The sequence below is a fragment of the Phalaenopsis equestris genome, unplaced genomic scaffold (assembly GCF_001263595.1).
Source record: "Phalaenopsis equestris unplaced genomic scaffold, ASM126359v1 Scaffold000134, whole genome shotgun sequence".
NCBI lineage: Eukaryota > Viridiplantae > Streptophyta > Magnoliopsida > Asparagales > Orchidaceae > Phalaenopsis > Phalaenopsis equestris.
Genome location: NW_018164576.1, coordinates 2,644,654 through 2,666,868, shown reverse-complemented (window position 1 = coordinate 2,666,868; position 22,215 = coordinate 2,644,654).

The window sequence follows — 22,215 nt, the reverse complement described above, 5'->3', positions numbered from 1 at the left end:
TATGAGAAAGAATGGAGATTTTTATTTAAATTTTTTTTAAATTCGTTATAATATATGTCTAATTAGGTCAATTTAATTTCATATTAATTAAAATTTTAAAATAAAAATTAATGCAAGACAAACAGAAAGAAAGAATCCATAGTTATAAAAGAATAATAAAAGTATCACATGGCCAGTTGGCCTTCACCCAAACTTAAAAAATATTTATATAGATCACATGTGCTCCACTAGACGTTATATTAAAATTTAAGCTACATATTAAAACAAAATAACGTGTCCTTTTTAATAACAAGATTAGGGTGAGGTCAAATTTGAAAATTCAGATTGAATCTAACAAGTTTGATTCATTCCCTTCAATTTTGAAGGGAAAAATAATACAGCAGGACTCCTAATGTATTCGAAATATAATGATGAGGAGCAACGTGTCAAGTGGACTCCATTCACAATGTATTACGGTGGGACCCACTTGACACGTGACGCCACTATTGGACAACGCGATTTGCGTTGGAGTATTTTCTCATTTTGAAGAGCCTTTGATCTTTTTATTTTAATAGAAGTTTAGATGTTACATATGTAAATATATAGGAGTTAAGTGCTATATATGTAAATATTAATGCAGCCGAAAATAAATTGGAATTAATAAAATTAAATAATTATATTAATAGGAAAATAAAAAAAATATTAGCCTGAGCTGTAATTTACGCTTTGTGGTTTGTCGTCTGGCTTAAATACATTTTGATTTTTTTTACTAAATTCGCCGGTGATGTTTACATCAAAATGGAGTTAATTATAGAAATAATTAGATTTAATTAAATGGACATACTTTTTAAAATGCAATATCATAAGAAAATTAGGGATTATATACAAATAAAATCGAACTATTAAAGATAAATCAATGACAGGTTGCATGAGGGTTGAGCGAACCACCGAAGCTCCAGAAGGGCTGAGCGAACGCAATCGGCCGGCCGACCGCTCATTCCTCGGCAAAAACAATTTTCACGAGGCTTGACGGTTTGGTCAACTAGAACATGTTCATCGGCTGATTAATGTCATATTTGAATTCAAATTATAATATAAATTTAATATTAAATCAGCACATTGATTGTATTGAGGGTTATTTCCAAAATTACTCCATCCTTTCAATAATTGAGGGCTATTTACATAATCTCTATCATTTGCAAATGTAATAAAACGATTCTCACGAGGCACAAGCCTAAGTTGATCCGCGAGGCCGACCTCATACTTCTCCTTGGAAACAGACGAGGTGACCTTCTCTTTCAGCTCGGCGACCTTTTTATTCAAGGCTGCTATAGTATTGAAGAATTCCTTATTAGACTTTTCAGAATTGTCAAATTTGAGCTATGGAAGGTACTGATTATCACAAACCCTCTTGCGATCTGTTTCCAACAAAGCGACTTTTTTCTGAGCCCCATTCAGCACCCTTCCAATTCAATCACAACCAACCCCAAAAAATGGTGCAAAGGCCCGCTCAAGTACTGTCGAGCTCCTCAGACCATAGCATGTTCAATAAAGTTTGGGGCATGCTGCTGTTCTTGTTCGTTTGCGAGTACCAGTCTAAAAATTGATCCAGCAAACCAAACCTCTTATCAAACCAAAGCCACGTCCTCCCGACGTCCTTATGCATTGGCTCCCACTCGAAGGCCTCCTTGCTCCTCTTTAAAGGCGGCGGACATGGGACGTCTTGCTCCTTTACCGGCTCCTTCCCGAGCACCTTTTTCCCCTTGGTGGAAGGTGGGGGTCTCATCGCCGGAAGAAAAAGTCGACTTCCCCGAAAAAAAAAAAACTACACAAGGCAACAAGAGTGATCCGACTAGCATTAGCTCTCACGGACCAAGTGACAAAAGATGGATCTCCGACCCATGAATCTGGCGGAGCGGCAACTGTCGGCGACACGCTAGTTTTCGAGGAACTGGGTAGCGACCGCTATCTCATCTGGAATCCTTTCAAAAACGAATGTTGTCCCATCACCTTCCCTGCTTCAACAAAATAAGAAGCATTTTTTCGAGGGATAGTGGTAACCTTGTCGATTACCATATCTTAAATAACAACGTTGGTTTCAGGCGCCAATGTGAGGTATCTCGAGTCCACACTGTAAGGAAGTGGGTCATCATTTCTTACAAAATTACCTGGCCCCAAGAGATGTTGCTGCTTCCAATAATTGAAGGTTAGTTTCTTCTTCATCGCTTTGGCCCTGATCCCCTCATCAATACCTGAGAAGCGCCACTATTCCTTGGTCATCATGCTCCAGAACATGCGGGTAACTGTTGTCGCGGCTGTGTATTGCAGAACCAGAGATAACGACCAGTCAACAACACCCCGAAAACGTCCATGCTTGATGAAAGAGACTTCGGTCTATCCACCGCTTGCTCTAATGACTTGATATGAATTCCTCATTCGCCAGTTCAAGAATCAGTCTGAAACTTCTTATTCCAATCCTTTATTTTATCTTCCACCCCTTGAAGGTGGTGCTCCTTGCCCGCCAAAAACACATGGTGAAGCCTTCCTTATCGACCTTGAACTAATAATAGTGCTTGAACAAGTCGATCAACCATGAAATGTGCTCCTGACGACAGAAAAAAAAATGGAAGTCAATATTGCAGTTATGGAGTTTGACAACACTTACACCGGAATGACCTCGTGTGTTTTGAAAATACTCTAGAACTCATCACACAGAGGCTATAGGAGGTCGTACTTGAACTTTTCTTGATAGAAAGACCAAATCCTTTCCCAAGTCGTCCGTCGTTCACACCGACTCTGGCATCCCCCAAACAGCGATGTTGTTGTGAATGACATACTTCCCTGCAACCCATTCACATTGTCATCCGTAAAGAACGAAGGGTCGTTACCTGCGACCGAGCCAAAGAGGGTGGAGAAGTGTTGGGGAGCCATCTCTGAGATAGGAAGTCGACCGAAAGACGAAAGAAGAAGAAAATACCGAAAGACACAGAGAAAGAAACACAGAGTAAAGACCGACCTCGTAAAGTAAAGACGAACAACACATAGTAATTGGGCACCCTACGGAGCAGTGCTTCATTCTAAACATTGCACAATAACACACCTCGAAGATAGTGCACCGAAGTCCGACAATTATTTTCAAGTGAAACTACTCCCGAACGTTGTACAACAAATCCCTTTACATACAACCGCTGTATTTTGAGGAATTTCACACCCGTGAAATAATAATCTATGCATGTACCCATAAACTTATAATGAATCGTTCTGATTGGGGTGCACCCCGCAGTTTTTTCTTTTTTCGGATTTTAAAAGCAAAACTTCTAGCATCCTTACTTGTCATTTCAATTATCTGTGTGTATTGGACTTTCGTGCAATGCTAAGCCTCTAAATAATCACTCTACCACTGTGTATCTCCCGGAACGCATCAATATACATTCCACCTTACCATGAAATGGTGTTTCACTTTTTAAATGTTAATAATGATAATATTTTTAATATTATATGAACTTTTGGGCGATATAGAATTTTAAAAAAATGAAATTTAAATATTACATTTGCAAATACATAGGAATTTGGGGGGTACGTTGGTAAATGCCTCAAGATGTTAAAATGTTATAAATACATCTATCTTTACCTAAATTCATAACGAGGGATATTATGAGACTTCCACTTAATATTTTTTCAAAAAAATTTTGTGATGAAAATGAGTCCTTCATACCAAGATTTATTTGAGCATAACAAACGTGAAAAAAACGATTGTCTAATTTTCTAAAGAAAAATATTTAAATTTAAAATAATAATTTCGTATATATCTAATTTTTTTTAATAATTAGATAACTATTTTTTAAATAAATGTAGTCACCCAAAAACAAACTTATAGTTTAAGGTGATTTGATATAAAATGAATATAGTATAAAAATAATATATTATAATTGAAATATTTTAAATTTATTTAAGTAGCTGTAAAATAAATGATTAGTAATTTGTAATTTTTTTTTGAAGTAAAATGAAAATAATATATTTTAAAATATTTTAAATATAATTCTATTTTATATTAAATTTAGTGAATTTTCAAACTCTTAATATTAAAAATAAATTGCACCAAAGAGCCCCCCAAAACCTAATTTCTCTTGGAGGGATTTGAGATTGATTTTATAATTGTAAAATCCTTGACTAAGATAACAATTAAGTCAAGTTAATCAAGTAACTTATTAAAATAAAATATCATAATATTTATAATCCATCAAAAAAATAATATTTTATTCGAATCAAACAATTTTGACGTTTCTCGTAATAACTCCAATATATTTTCTTTTTCATTGTGAGAATTATAGCTAAGAAAATTAAAAAAATATAATGTTCGCTCGTAATATAACCAAACGAACGATTACATAGCTTTAACATGTGCATTATATTTTCCATGCCAATTAAATATAAGTGTTTGATCCATAATTCTCCTGTAGATCACCCCCAATTAACAATCTTCTATAGTGAAATGACCCTCCTATTTGGGTAGTTTCGGTCAGCTTCAAAGGCCGATTGGTATAATACAAATGCTCGAATATCAATCATCTTCATCTGGCCCATCGTATCTTCTTGAGATTCATACTGTCATGTTTCTGATGTATAATAAGTATAAGAGTCATCAAAATTATTATTCAAAATAATATATATATATATAGTGAATTTAAGCAAAATTACTACAAATTAATAAAATACTAATTAAAGAATAGTGGGCTCGATTTTCTACCTTCAAGAGCCAAGCAAATATTTTAAAGTGCAATTAAAAATGAATCCACGCACTACTAAAATAAGGAAGATTTACATATTAGCCATTCAATTCCTATGTATTTACAAACAAACAAAAGATTTATACGCATACCTGTTGAGAAATTTAGGGCAAAAAAAAAAAACAAGAATCGACACAAATCTATATGAACACACAGAGATTTAACGAGGTTCTTCTAAAATTGGCAAATTGGAAACCGATCAACGGCTCAAACTGACATTTTCTCATGTTTGCCAGCAAATTTGATTTGATACTCGAAATTACTTGTTAAATTAATTGTTATTGATCTCTTCTATGATTTGCTGCAGATGAGAAAATGAGATAATTAATGGATTTCATTAATTATTTGATTAATTTATTAATGAGTCTAATGACAAGATGAAATTAATAAATAGAGATGCTAGCTCCTCTTGTAATTTCTCTTGGGGTTTGGTTTCCCTCCGGCGTTTATACTTCTTGATTGTGGCTATCGGATAGAGAGAGAGAGAAGAGGAGAGAGAAGAGAGCTGCACTCCGTGGACATAGACAATTTGTCAAACCACGTAAATATGTGTGTTTCACTGTTATTTTTTGATTTGTGATTTTTTCTCGATTCGAATTTTTTTCGCTTTATTATTATTATTTTTCACAAAAATAAATGACAATTATCTCAATAAATGGGAAAAAAAACGGAATAAAATATTCAGAGTTAAATTTAATGAACATAAATTTTGCAATAACCAAAATTATACTGAGAAAAATGCAATATAAATGCCGCATTCAATTTAATTAAATTTGACATTAAAACCCAGATCCAAAATATGTCATAGTGAGGTGCCAAGTCGGCCGAAAAGTTTGAAAAGCAAAGGCCAACGCTTTTGTCAGATGACGGGGTGGGAAATTTACGAAAAAACCCCATAACTCTCATGCATTTGCTTTCTTCATACTCGCTAAAATTATAACATATTCTTATTAAATACTAATGTAAAAAAAACAGGTATATTTCACTTTAAAATAATAATAATAGGGATACTTTTGTAAGATGACAACAATATGAGTATTACATATGTAAATATAAATAAATTAGGTGTTAGAAATAAATATATAAAAACTGTGTGATATAAATGTAAATGAGAGCTATGAGCTCCAATTTCTCATGTTAAATTTTTCACTTTATTATGTTATATCCATTTGAGCAAAGAGTTGAATTGAGGACGTGGCATTATTGAATTTTGTCCAATAGGAGTGCCCCCATGTATTAGGGTTTCACTAACTTTATATATATATATATATATATATATATATATATATAATTCAAATTTATTTGGGGAGCACATTAGGCTTCTGGAACATGAAAGCTCTAGTAATCAAATGGAACAGTTTGAGACATAATTTTATGTTTCTTCTGCCCTGCTTCAATTTGTCAGTCTTATTGTTTTGACCCTTATTTATACAAGCAGAAAAAATGGCTTAGGACCATGCCACCTCTCAGAATTATCCTGCTCCATATCCAAATTATTCATCATCTTTTAAAATTATGTGTTCATGGCCAGCGATCCTGTGCACCTCCGATTCTCAGAACAATTGAAGGGGCAAAATTGGTCTTCAAAGAAAGTTGTTAATGGCTCATATCGTTATGCTTTGCAGAGTCTTTTTGCCTTTTCACCAAATATTGGGTCTGGTTCTAAACCCTAATATATGAGAACAATTATGTGATGTGTATCACGCACGTAATATTTTACCCTAGTTATGGGTGGGTCTGAATGGGCCTTGTTGTGTATTTTGTAGGAGACCTCACCCTTTGATATGTGCTCCACAACATGACTGATTTTAAACCATGCATCATATATATATATATATAGAGATATGTATAGATATAGGTTCACAAAATAAATATATTTTTTTAAGATAAGTGAAAAAAAACACTTATCTAACAATTGTCCAAGCACATTCTCCAACAAAAGTTATTTAAAAAAAGATAAACTTTATGCCCACAAAACATGCAACAATTTCATTTGATAAATAAAAAATAAAGAAAATGCCGTCACACATAAACACGAACAAATGATCGTTTAACAAAATCCAAGGAGAAAGAGCAATTAAACAATCAAGAAAAACAAATACAAAAAATAAATCTAGAAAAAACTCAAAATGTAAACATAATTAAATACTCCTTCATTCACTAAATATAGAGCAACACAAATAGTTTAGTTTAAGAGCCTCCTAGTTAGAAAATAATATGTGAATTGATATTCTATAGATAGTTACAATAATCATAAATGGAGTAACCAATCTTCCTTATGTTAATCCTCATAGCAATCTAGTATCTTATTTCGTAAAGCGTTGAAGAACAAGAAAACATTAGAAAGAAAAGACAACCCATTAAGATGAATATTCGTCCTAAAGACAAATGCACCTTTAGTTTTGTAGCCTTACACCTAAGAAATCCAATATAGATGGAATATTAGAATATCCAAAAGACACCCCCTTATGCATTACAAATATGCTCTAGTTGAGATCAAAATCACAAAATAGAGTAATTTTTTTGTCTTCTAAACTACAGAGGGTCACATTTATTACCATTACACAATAATTTGTCCTCGTCATAAATGATGGGTGTAGCACTAAACCAAAACTAATATGACTTGATTAGCAAGATTAGAAAGAATCCAAATTACCATTTTTGAGGTTGTCCCCAACTCTTGCATCACTAAGAAAATCAAAGATTTGTTGTGCCTAACATTACTATAGTAAATTCAATAATTTCTTTTCTTTATCTTAACTTCATTTTTATAGTCATATAGTTTATCTTAATCGAGGTGAAAATTTGTTGCTAAAAATAATATTCTTAGAGATAACAATCAATACATTTCCATTATTTTAACTTAAAATTTTCTCATTATTTAATTTAACTCACTCACTGAACAATGCTTGAGTTGAAAAAAATTCGTTAATAGATAACAATTTAGCCGAGAGTTATAGAATAAAAAGGATGAATTCCTTCTACAAATAGTGAAAGACATCCACTATTATTGTATTAGTGTGACAAATTTTATAGTTGTTCTATTATATTAATTAAAACATCTACCATTCAAATTGATATCCAACTTCATATCCATTATTACATGATTTTATACTTGCATGCTTAGTGTGATTTATGTAGTGCTCTATGATGCAGAATGTTAGCTTTTAAAAGAGAAACATAAAACAAAGGTAACTGTTGTTGAGATGAGAATGCTTAGGTGGATGAGTGTCGTGACACTTAGAGACAAAATGCCGAAATGAATATATAATGAATATATTCGCGATAGGGTTGGTGCAGCTCTAGTGACAGACAAGATTCGAGAGAGTCATCACCATCTGAGGATTCAATTAGAAGAGCAGATGTTTTAGATGCGACTTATGTTAAGAAAGACAGAGGTAGGCCTAACAAAATTTGGGCATATTGCATAAAAATGATCTTAATTTATTAAAATTAAATGATAATACGACACTCAATAGAACACAATGGAGAAAAATGATTCATGCAACCGACCGCACTTAGTAGGATAAATGATTGTTGTTGTTATTGTATGCTTAGTGTGATTCCTCCTTAAAATTAGACTTATTTTAATGCAAGATCATTTAGCATTTTCACCACATCATTCTATTAGCTTACCTCTTATTTTTAATTTCTTGCTTATTATATAACACTTAGTTCATGTTGCATTGTCATCTACTAATATCTCATATGCTTTCGATTACGTGCAATACAACCCATATGCACTAATAATGCTATTAAAGGTAGCAGATGCTTTGAAAGACATCCATCCATACATCAAATATGTTGAGGATTGCATCTCCTTCCACAACTTTGATGAAAACATTCCAAAATTTACTGTGGTTAGCCTACAAACTAACGACAACCAAATGAAGAAAGTGCCTACTCGGAAGCAGGGTTGTAATCGAGCCGCGTCAAGTCAAGTATGTCATGGATTGGACTTAGCTTGGTTGAATAATAAGTTGTTCATATTCAGTTCGAGCTCGAGCCGACCTTTCACATATATATTCAAGTTTGACTTGCGTAAATTTTTTAATGATCATAATTGATTTGTAGTTAGCTTGTTTATACTAATTGGACAGACTATAAATTTAAATACGTACTTAATTTCATAATAAATAAAAATTCAATAAATAAATGATTTTTCATCTAAACTAACAAACATGCTAAAAATTGAATGAATGCTTGATTTTTATTAAAAGCCATTAACAAATGAATTTACGAATCTAAATAAATAAGCAATTGAATAAATTTCAAATTAGCATTTAATTAATCTATATTAAGTGAATAAATAATATATAAATTATAAGTAAACTTTCTTGTAATTAAATATCATAAATAATTTTTAACAAATTTGTTCATTAAACTAAATAATAATAAACACTCTAAATATATATACATTTTGATATTAAATTATTTTAATTACTTTAAAATATATAATTAAATAAATCCTACTGAATAATATTTTATTTAAATATCATATCATATAAGTGTAGGTCATTTACCAAGTTATTTATTGAATAACAAATGAATTTGTCCATGAACATTAATAAATAACCTCTATGTTCAAAATTGATTCATTTAAGTTTCGGGTTCTAAAAAAAAGTATTCAAAGTTATTTATTTTCTAATATGGACAAACATGATCTAATATTAATTGCACATCCATTTTTCATTAATAGCATTATAATATTATAATACATAAGGTATAAGAATTGAAATTAAAAGTATAATTATTCATATCAAATCCATAAAATGAACATGTTCAATCAATATGATTGCACAATATTAATACATATGTGTGCCCACTTGACTTTGATTTTAGCATAGAATGCTAAATATAAAAATGAAAGTATTTACAATCATCATTAGAAAAAATAATAAACCATAAATATATTAATATCACTTGTGAAGGCTTCTAAAAACATAGAGCGAGAATATAATTATTAGTTCGGAAGATTTACACGGATACGACTTAATTCTTGTGCATTTACATATCAAACATCTAATTTTAATCTTCCATATATATCATCTTATCCGAGCATGAAAAAGTATATTTCACTTTTAAAATTTTAAGCACTGATATTTTTTGTGTGATGTTATGGAATCCTGATTTGATCTTTTGCCCCTCCTAAAATTTTAGTTTTGTCCCTTCAAAGATATCACTTTGTCCTTCGTTGTTCGAGCCCCTCCCACATTGGGTCTAGAGGGACAATTTACCCCCCTGAAAAAAGAGACTAACCACTAAAAGGATGTCAGCGATTGTTCTAACTAAAATTTGAAATCTGGAAGACCAAAAAATGACCTTAACCAAAGCCAACAACACCTATATATAATGATGAACAATAAATAGAATTGGTAGAGAATATAAATAGAAAGGCGATAGAAAGGGTAGGAGGTGGGCAAAAAAGCGTTAGAAAAAGAAGGGCCACACATGTTAATGAATCAAATAAGAAAAGGGTACAAACTAATGTAATGTAGCAGCTACAATACCGCGTTTTGGTAAGCTCTTGTGTCAATCACTCCCAAGGAATCAAGTGTAAGTAGGAGAAAGAGAGATGAGTGGACAGTAATGCATTATATTAATTCTCTTCTTTTCTTAAAATGATATTCCTATTTATAAGCAAGATAGTACAATTTGATGATACTACATTTATGCCCCTACTTTTAAGTGGGTTGTATAGGACATTTTTGGAAACTTGCACGTATGAACCCATTGCACGACTGCTCTTTGGTGCGCTCAACTGAGCTTGTTTGGCTTCAAGTCGGCAGGACCAGTTCGATCAGCTATGCTTGATCAACATTACCGATAGGCGCACTTGATTGCCTTTGAGTTGGCAGGATTGGCTCGATCGGCTGATCTAATCCTGTTGTTAGCTCTTGTAATGCATGCGGGAGCTTCTGGACATCACCGATATATTTGAAGATGTTTCTCTCAGTTCGCTTATTCTTCTCCACTGTATCATTAGATTTCTTCAGAATCAACGCTGTCATATTTTGACATGCCGGATATCTAAAAATACATAGAAATAGTGTGGTATGCATGTACATGTCTCCCAACAAGAGTTTTGATAATTAAAAAAAATTGGAAGTTATTATGAGAAATTAAATCCTATTCCCACCCGCACAAACTTCATTTTAATGCACTAAAAACTCAAAAAAAAAAAAAAATGCTTCCATAATGAAGCGACAGGGGCAAGTGAAGTTAAACCTTCCTGAAACCAAAAAGAAAATAAATAAAACACATGAGGTCGCAATGTCACCAGCTGTGATTGAGGTGAGTGAGCGAAAAGAGAAGTGCATTTATGAGCAACCTTCGGCCTTTGTACGCAAAGACATGACTTTTATTTCCTTTCTCATACTGGAAGGTGAGGCTGCTTCATTGCGCATTCACTGCAGCTGCAACGAACAGCTCAAGAGAAGCCAATTCAATTCAGCTCTTGAAATCCATGCCTGTAACTGGGACAAAGTAATGGTTTGATGGAAGGTTTTACAGCGCTCCGCTGACCTGAAAAGACTAAACTTTGCAGCGTCGAGCAGCACAAATTTTGCATTTTTCAAAACTTTTTTTTTTTGTCACTTTCTTGATGAGATCATCTCTGGGGAAAGTCATGTTGCTGCTGATGATGCTTGCTTTTCTGTCGCAATCAAGACCTAAACTTTATTATTACTAGTTTTTTTCTTTTTTATTTTTGTTTTGTATGATGCTGTAATGGTGAGGAGGAGGAGAATTTAGGTGTAATAGTGGGAAGTTTTGCATGCATATCAATCGATTCTTATGTATTTACATATTTATTTAGCTTAAACTTTAATTTATATATATGCCCTATCTTACCTATGCATGAAAGTGAGCGTATTCCACCTTTTAAAAATTATAATTTTAATGTATTAGAAATTTCTCAATGGAAGAGAAACTTTTGTCTTAACTCATACACAATTTGTATGATGTGTATTAAATTTCTCTTTTAAGAGCTTTTTTAGGAGGTTATGAACTCTCCATGGTCCAGTGGGACCTCCGGAGAAGCCGATCCGTGACGAGGGGTACAAAAAGTCCCACATCGGCTAGGTGTAAGGCCGAAAAGTAATATTTATGTCATAGGCTATCCACCTCTTTTAAGAGCTCTTTTGGGAGATGACAAACGGCTCCTTAAAATAATCCATACAAATCCCTAACATTCTGTGCATTTGCATAATACTCTCTTTAAGCTCAAACCTCTAAAATGTCAATTTTTGAAAATGTAATAAAATATGTAATAATGAAAATTGAGAGTCAAATGGGAGGGTTGGTCTTGATTTCAGATACCGGACCATGTCATAGGCACATGCCCCCATTCTTGGGTAAACTGGTCCTTGGATATAAAATTCTTTGAGAAGCTTTACATTTATACCACTTCATTTCTTTCTATTTACATATCTATTACATGGACTTTGGTTTTTATATTATATGTATATGCCAGCTTATTTATATACAAAGAAGTTAAATGCTCCAATTAGTTAAGCTCCAACTCTTTACATATCAATTTTTGAAAAACCTATAGGAAGATTTACATACATATTACAATTCCTAAGTATTTACATATCTAACATCTAAAGTTTGATTTTTTCATCTATGTAAGCTTACCTATGAATGAAAATGTATATATCATATTTTAAAAGCTTAAATAGTGATATTTTTTTAATAAGGTACAAAAGATCTAAATGGGATAACCACAAAATGCAAAGTTAATGTGTTAGAATATGTAAATACATAAAAATTGTGTGATATGTATGTAGATGCCCCAAACTAATACTTCGTAGGATTTGTTTGGAGCAGTTGCAAGTGTTTGAAGTAGCAACACTGAAACTGCTACAGAGAAAATTATTGTTCAAAAATTTACGGTGGTTAATACTTTTTTTTTATTATTTTTCAAGTAGTCAGACAGCAACTTCTAGCATTCACTGCACTTTGGGTGTGTTTGGGAGTCCGTTTCTTCAGCTTCTCATTTCCAGAACAACGAACGACGCATTTGGGAGCTACTTTTTTGTGTGTTTCACGGTCGGCGGGACGCGGATCGGCGAAAGCTGAAACAGAGGGGGGATTGTGTGTTCCGCAGCGGGAGCTCCGTTGCGAGTGTTAGTTGACGTCACTGCCCATCTTCAATTCACGGAATATTGGACTATATTGGCACAAATACATCTCGCTCCCTCTCCTCGTTCGTTCCCTCTCCTCGTTCGTCACCTGTGAGTTTATGGCTGAAACTTGGTTGTGCTCGCATCCCTCCATTGAAGGTTTTTCCTTTATGCATTTTTTGCGCTTTCAGTTTTCCTATGCTTCATTGTCTTGTTCGACCTCACAGAAGGTCAAGTTGCACCGTGTTTGACTTCTGTGTTTTAATTATGTGTACTGTTTTTCCGTTTCTCTGAGAACTTTTGTTAGAAGTGTTTTTATTTTGCCTGCTCTGATGTTTTGAAAGATTTTTAACATTGGAAATATATTTGTTTTAATATGCAAACTTCAATATTATATAGTAGATAAGTTAGCAACATCTATTTCTCTCATGATCATTCAGGAGAAGTTATGGAATGATAGATATATGAGTGTTATTTTTTTTATTTCTTAGAGAAATTTTCTTCGACTTATTTTTTTATATGTTTGTTTACATGTTAGTAATTGTCGATTTGTTTGCTCTTAAAACTTCTTCGTTCTATAGGAATATTCATGTCGAAGAAATTTGAACACTATTTCCATTTTTTTTATCTGAAAGATTTAGAACACTAGAAATGGATATGTTTTGAGGCAAACTTGAAGTTACATGATTGATAAGTTGACAACATATTTTTTTCCCTCATGATCATTTTTGAGAAGTTATGAAATGATGGATATATGAAAACAGTTTCGCTGGTTACTCTTGTTGTCATTATTATTTGTTGAAATTTAGAATAATGTGGAATAAAGTAAAATATTTCAGAATATTTTTTATTGATATGAACGGGGTATAAATAACCCTTACAAGAATCCTATAATAGGAAAAATAATAAAAAGAAAATGATATGAAAGGAAAGATATATCACATGATATCTTCAATAATTTCAATAATTAATATATCTTCAATAATTAATTCATATTAATTATTAGGAGATAATAAGAAATAATATAAAATAGGAAAACAAATGATTCCTAATATACGAAACGAAAATATCTCCTTATATTAAGAAAAAAATTTATTCATCATAAATTTTTCTAGAAATAAATTATCCTATTATGTCTTAACAGGAAATGCAATAAATCTTGTAATTTAAATTAGATATTTCAACACTCCCCCCAAGTTTGAAAATATCGGCTACGGTACGCTGACTGAACATGTAACATCGATTTGCCAAAAAACTCCAACAATCCTCAAATCATAAGTGTCGAAGCCGAAAGTCCCGAAACCGAGAATGCTGAAGCCAAAGAGTGTCGAAGCCTGAGAGTGCTGAAGCCTGAGAGCGTCCAAGCCTGAGAGCTCTGAAGCCGAGAATGCCAAAGTCTGAGAGTGTCGAAGCCTAAGAGTGTCGAAGCCTGAGAGTAGCCTGGACGAGGACTAAGCTCAATTTCGAGACATTGATGAATTTGTAAATCACCGGTTGACTAATAATTGCATGAAAGCTGCAGAGATGTTGCAGGAAAGCTGCAGAGGGCCAACGACAGTGCTCAGGAAAGTTGTAGTGCTCGGAGAAGGCTGCAATAATGCTGCAGGAAAGAGCAGTGCTTTCTTTGGGCAGAGCTGGCCAAAATCTACAGAGAAAAATTTGTTGAGGTAGATCCAACATTGAGAAAAGCTGCATGAGGGAGGTCCGACGATGGGAAAAGCTGCAGAGGAGAGAACCAGCTGCAGAAGTAAGCCTGAATGTCCAATCGACAACAGATATGTCCGCACGAAGTTTTGGAGGCAGGAAAGGCCGCATGAGGGAGTTCCAGTGGCAGGAAAGTCATCAAGGGATAGGTCCCGCTGTAGGTAGGTGCTTTGACGGTCTTGGAAGGAAATCGGGAGGTCTGGCGGCTAGAAGATCCCGCAGGAAGGATCTGCGACTAAAAAAACTGCAGGGAAAACGACCATGGGAGAGCCCGCAAGGAAGCCAGTGCTCTGTACGGTTCTGCGGGGGACAACGATTTCCACTAGAGAGTGAAAACTGAGATTTCAACTTGAGATCTTCAGTAATTTGCACTGGAGTGAGAAAACAAATCCTATTGGCGAACCAAAATTTCTACTAGAAAAAGAAAACAATGCTCGTTGTTTGCTGAAAATGCAACCCTGTAGTTGCCCAAATGTCTGTGCAGGGAAAACCGTTGAAATCGCAATGGTTTAGTGAACACGACACCTATGCAGGAAAAAAAAATTGAGGCACAACAAAGGCTACATAAATTGATTCCAACGACTGGCGGCGCCTGCATAGGAAAAAAGCGAGGTGCAACAGAAGTTACAAGAATTGTCGGATGCAAAAAAGAATGTAGAGAGGTCTCTGGTTCTGATGGCTGCTTGGAGAAGGTCCGGTTGGAAACGCAGCTCCCTCTGATGCGTGGGCATGGAAGAAAAGATACTGCAGGAGAAATGGACGACTTGTTCAATCACAGTAGTGATATCTCCGACGAGATGATGATGAGGGGTATGGTGGCATAGCTGGTGTCGCCCTCGCGAGTTCACTGAATTTGCTTGAGATGATGTTGATGATGGTGTCAAATCCGGCTTTGAAGGAAAAAGGAATAGCCGAAGGAGGGATGATTTGAATGAACCGGATATGCTGTCGAGGAAGAAGAAGATGCAGGAGATGAGCATCATGATGGCAGGGATAGCCAAACCAATTCCAAATTTTACCATCATCAGAGATAGAGATCAACGTCGTCCTTGCAACATTATCCATCTCTCCAAATACATTTAAAGATGTCGAAAAATCAACAATTGAAGATGTGGAAGATGAATCAATGGAAAAACTGCCAACATTCTGAAAAGCAGATTCTGATTAGCATAGAACAACTGAAAGAATTGTTGGGGAAGGACTAGAAGTACCAATGGAGGACATTAATTCTTCCATTATATGCAGCATATACAACTGTTCTCCTTCTTTGCGCTTCCATATACTGAGTCTCCCATCCAGATGAACACAGTAGAGCAGGTCAATGTTCGGATCAGGTAGCACGTCCATGAACTTGCTGCAAGCGCGAGGTAACGACGCAGAGAACAGTGACGCCCGATACTGAAGATCAAGCACAATGAGATCCTTTGGAATGTCACCATGACAATGTGCCTCCACCTCGGAGAGAAGCACAACCACACATGAACTGGGGGAAGGTCGCCAGTGCCGGAGTTGTTGACCCTGCGAAGGACTCCTTTCAGTTTGACCTGACCTAGCAGAGATCAGCTGCACGGGCGGAGATGCCGTTATGGGTGAAGTTGATGCACACACAACAAGTCTCAGTGAAACCGACGTAGAGCAGAGTTGCAAGGGGTATGGAGAAAAAATCGTTATTCCCCACCCTTTTGGCAGAGATGATGGCAGGAAGAGAGTCCGACGATTCTCAAAAAAGTGTCGGTGGCTAGAGTACGAAATTAGGCTCTGATAACATGATGAAATTAAGAATAATGCGGAATAAAGTGGAATACTTCGAAATATTTTTATTGATATGAATAAGGGTATAAATAACTCTTACAAGAATCCTATGAAAACTAATAAAATGGAAATGATATGAAAGAAAAGATATATCATCTGATATTTTTAATAATTAATTCATATTAATTATTAGAAGATAATAGGAAATAATATAAAATAGGTAAACAAATAATTCTTAATATATGAAATAAAAATATCTCTCTATATTAAGGAAATAATTTATTCCTCATAATTTTTTTTAGGAATAAATTATTTTTTATTATATACAATAAATCATGTAATTTAAATTAGATATTTCAATATTGAAATAAAAAAAAAAAAAAAGTTAAAAAGCTGAGTTAGCCTCACCTGATCGCATTGCAAGTGGGGCAAACTTGGAGTTATTAAAACATAAAACTCGGAACAGTCAGCACACAGTTTTAGCAACAAAGATGGTGAAATCCTGAAAGACTGGAGTTGGAAATCCCCAAAGAACATAAATCCAAACAGCAAGTTTGAGAGGCAAAAGTTGCTTTAAAGTCCACAGTGCGTCCATATCAAATGGTCTTACTGTGCTGATCTACCGGTCCGTGACTGATAAAAGAAAGCTCAGAAAACACAGGAAAAAAGGTGAGGAGAATTCTACAGAGACATTAAATAAAGTTGTGTGAGTTTGGGCCCTCACTTGACCTGCATGAAGTCCAACATAAAGAGAAATAACTTAGACATTTACGTTGTCCCCACTGCACAGTTAAGCGAGGTAAGTTTCAAGCAGTAGAAAGTTCTTCCTGTAGTTAATTTGATGCAGAAATCCATGAGAAAGTTGAATAAATGGTGGAAATTTACAGCAGGGAGTGATGTTTTACATAAATGATTACAATAAGAAGGTTTTTGATAGGAAAAACAATGTATTTGATGATAAATGAAACAAAAAAAACTGATTTTTTATGTAGTTATCATTTTGTTTTGATTATCTATTATAGAATATTGACACAATAATGCAGAAAAGTTTCAGACACATGTTTTTATTACAGAAAATGCATGTCTCCAGAATGGAAAACGGAATATTGCAATCTATATGTATAAATTTGTAATGTCAATGATTTGAACAGGCATATGTCACTTTGATTTTGTAGAAAACTCCAAAGCAGATGGAACCATACATAAAGGCATCATTTTTATTTTTTGTCCCATGGTTTCTATTCTCAATCATAAAGAGCTGTTTTTTGAAAATATGTTTTGAAAAACAAATATATTTTTTCATCAAACTGGCATATTATTTTTGCTTGTTTTCAAGGAAAAACCAAATAAAGCAGAGAGGGTCCAAAGTAGGTTTGGCCAATTGGCCATTTACATGCATTCCACACAATTCTTTTGTATTTACATGTCTACCACCTATACATTCATATTTTTCATGTAAGAATATATTCTCAAGCACATTAACTTCTCAATGGCACTATGTTGGAGAATATATTGTCATTAAGACATGGTTATGTTCTCTTCCCTGATTTGATCCTTGATTTCATCATCTATTGATTATATATGTCGTTCTTTGTCCTTGGCTAATTGAGCCTAGTTGCATGTATGTGAGGTTTGATATTTTGTTTTATGGTATGTGTTGTGTTGACATAACCCCTTGAAGATGACCCGTTGGCTCGCTAGAACATTGCTAGATTGAACTACTCTAGATTGTTTGATTTCTTCGGACAACGCAATGTATAAGGCTTTTCTACATTATCTTATGAATGACATTTGAGAGCTATCATTCACGAGTCATATCGCATTTGATTTTCTTTTGATCATAAATTAATATGCAAAATTTTTGTTAAATTACATTAAATGATTACTTGTTCGATTTTTATGTTTTTTTTTTAATTTAAAAAAAAAGTGATAAATATTTGTTTAAACACATGTAAATTGAAAAGTAGTTCTTTTCCTCACTTCTTTTAGTTAGTTCACTTTGACATTTGGACTCTTAGCTCTATGCTTGCTCATCTAGCCTTCCACTACTTCATCACCTTTATTGAAGGTTTTTCATGGGTTATTTGGGTTTAGCTATTAGTACTTCATGTGTTTTAAATTTTTTATCAAGAAATAAAAGTAGACTTTTGCCTCAACCAAAATCATAAGTACTAGTAATACATTAAAATTCATGCAATCCCAATTTCACACCTATGTTTTATAAATGGAATTATTCTTTCCAGTTTACTCCCTGGCAGCTCTCAATGAAATGACATTGATGAACACAAAAAATTTGTTTCCTTAATTGTAAATGTAAGAATAATCCCAATGAACAAAAATGTTACCAAACAATTCTAGAAATATGTTTTACGAATTACTTGTTACATTATTAATTGAATCGCTTCTCTCTTGCTAGACTGCCTCTCAACAACCAGTAATCTCTTATCTCAATCATGTTATCTCCTCCGATTATACTACTGATCTTAGGTTTCACTTGCTTTGTTCATATGTATTACTTGTAAGACAAACTCTCACTTCACGCTGCTTGATGTATCTTCATTGGATGCCTTTTTAACTCAAAAGGATTACCAGTGTAATGAGCATCTAAGATGATTAGTTTAAACTTTCTTTGATGTCACCAATCACGAGACTGCCCTCTTCTTTTCTCCCAGCACCCCTGGACCATACCTGCCATCAATTCATCTTCCTACCCCAAAAACTCTACAAATACTCTCATTGACCTCAACCCCCATCAATGTTATGATCTTTGCTGCATTGTTAGATTCAATTAAGCATCCGTAGGTCAAGCTTCATCTAATATAAACTAACCATTGCCCTTCGTAGAGGTAAATGATAACATACCATTCACTTATATGTTTCTTCAAACATCTATCAACTTTATTTCACACAATTGTCTTGTCTTTATTGTTTATATTTATTCTTGGTTTATATGAAGAAACCTCCCATGTACATTGTTTGAGGGAAGGATTCTATATGCTCGCTCATGAAAGCTAGTTATAATTTTAAACAGAGTCTATGAATCTGGTTTTACAAATTTAATATCCATATTGAAATTGATCTTTGTAATAGCACATATACTATTAAATATTTATTAACTATAAACTTATATTATTATTTTTTTCTAGTTGTCTTTGTTGACAACATCTTATTCAATGGAAGTGACCACAACTTCTCTATGATAATACACTACTTATAATGATATATTGTCACCATAAATTCAAGAACAACTAAAATATCTCCTTGCAATTGAATTTGCCAATAATAGAAAAGGACTCCTTGCATATAAGCTTGTTGATAATCTTAATGTGACTCATGCCACATCTAATAATGGAGAATCTGTTCTTGGTCCATATCATATTGAAAGTTGTTGATTTGTTGATTTATGTGACTATTAGTAGACCTTATTATTATTAGTCGTTGGCATGGTGAGTCGCTATATGGAAAAACTTAAAAAGGTATTAAGACGTTGTTCTATGGAACCACAAAATCTTAAAAAAAAATTCAAATAAAAGGTTGATATACACTAAATATGAGCATGTCAATATTAAAATATTTTCTGATGTCAATTATGTTGGCTTAGTCAAAGATAAGAAGGCGTAAGGCAACAGAATATAACATCTTGATAAAAGGGTATCCTGTCCATTGGAATCGTAAGAACTAAACTGTTGTAGCTATATCTAGCATTGATGCACAATATACAACTATAACTCATTCTACACAAGAAATGATGTGAGTTTAAACTCTTCAAGGAGACTTTGATATTATTGCTACACGACAGGGGGAGGGAGAAGTGTATAGTAATAAAAGTAAAACATTTTCTTGCTCTTATAAAATGATATCCCATGTTTATAGGAGGGGGTGCAATATGTGAAGTTACATGTTTATCTCTGCTTTAATTTGAGTTTTATAGAATGTTTTAGTATTTACATTTATGGGTCATATGCTTGGCTACCCTTTGACTCAGTCGGTTGAGCTCGATGGGTCTTGGTTCAGTAAGGCTTGCTTGTTCGACTATGTTGAGTCGAGGTTGTCAGTCGGTCTCCGATTGACTTCAGGTTGGTAGGACGAGTTGATTGATTTGGCTTTACTAATCGGTTGATCTAGTTTGACTATAGAGTGTTTATCCCTAGTGTGGAGCTTCTATTGGCTATGCGATGCTAAGCTACGAGCAGAGGGTGAATCACTATAACCCGATGGGTAGCTCACTCCCTAACAAGAAGAGTATGAGGGATGATTTAGATTTATTATGACATGGTTAGCTCTTGATCCCTGATAAGAAGCCTCTGTGGTGTCAGTGAGATGACTGGTGGTACTGAGGAGCCGAGTCTTTCATCGAGTCTAGTCTACCGAAAGGTTGATCGCTAGCTCTGATGGAATTTCTTACTATGGTTGACTTGTGTGTCTATCTGTTTTGTCTTGGCATGATGAGTTCGGGCTATTGTTCGAATGACTGTGTTCGATCAACGATTGTTTTGGTTTGGGTTTGGATTGCTACGTCCGTTTGGATAAACAGGTATTCTGGTCATCTATTTGTGGGCCCTCTATAGTTTTATTTTTCTGTCTCTTGGACTGTTGGATCCCCTCGAGATTCATGATGGTGCATTCCTGATGTATATTTAGGAATACTTTTTTTGTATTAGTAGAGAACATCTTTTCCTCCTAATATTCTTACATTTTTTGCCATTCACCCTTCTTTACACCACCCCAAATCACCTCTCTCTCTCTCTCTCTCTCTCTCTCTCTCTCTCTCTCTCTCTCTCTCTCTCTCTCTCTCTCTCTCTCTCTCTCTCTCTCTCTCTCTCTCTCTCTCTCTCTCTCTCTCTCTCTCTCTCTCTCTCTCTCTCTCTCTCTCTCTCTCTCTCTCTCTCTCTCTCTCTCTCTCTCTCTCAGAAGAACGGGGTTGGAGAAACTTAGCTACACATGCATATATTAAATTTAAGGAAGATTTACAAACATACCTCCCATATCCCATGTATTTACAAACCTAACGCCTAAAAGGTATTTTTTTATGATTTGAAAGATGTGAATGATATAAATGTAAAAATCAAATGTAGCTGCCAGATTTGTAGATCATAAAAAAAAAAATTTTGAATCTAAAAGGCTTTGGAAGCAAGCCTGATTCTAAAAAGCTATCTTATGTCCATACTGCATTTGTACCAACCATAACAATTCGAATCACTCTGCAAAATTTCACTAAAAATAAAGCATGGAAGCAGCCTCATATTACAAACAAAGTTAGCAGGCATCATTTTAAACCATAAAACAACAGTTGATATTAGCAATTCAGAGCAATATTATGGCTAACTCTTCTTCACCATCTTCGCCACCGTCGAGCAATTATTAGGTGTGGAATAAGTACATACAAATTTCATTATTTTATGATTATATTGGTTGTATCGATACAACCAATACAACTAAAATACAATGAAATCCGAATGTGTGGAGTCCAGTTGGCTTGGTTCCGGACTCATAGCTGATTTCAGATCCGATACTGAATGCATCGAAGGGCTAGCGTTTAAGCTCATCGGCAAATGAACGGAGATCGCTGGTTTTTCGTTGATCTAGTGGTTACGATTTTGAGAAGTGACAGGAAATGAAAAAAGAGTCGTCGGGGAAAGCGGCTGTGAAGCATGTATGGTGGCGGCCGGAGGCCGAGCGACGGAAGCGGTAGATGTAGGCTGTCAAAACCGCTCATTGTTCGCGAACAACTCGTTAAGAAGCTAGTGTTCGGCTCGTTAATTTCGTTCGATAAGTTAACGAGCCGAACAAGAACTAAGATGTGTTCGTTCGTGTTCGGCTAGTTTTGGCTCGAAATACTACTCATCAAGTTTATATATATATATATA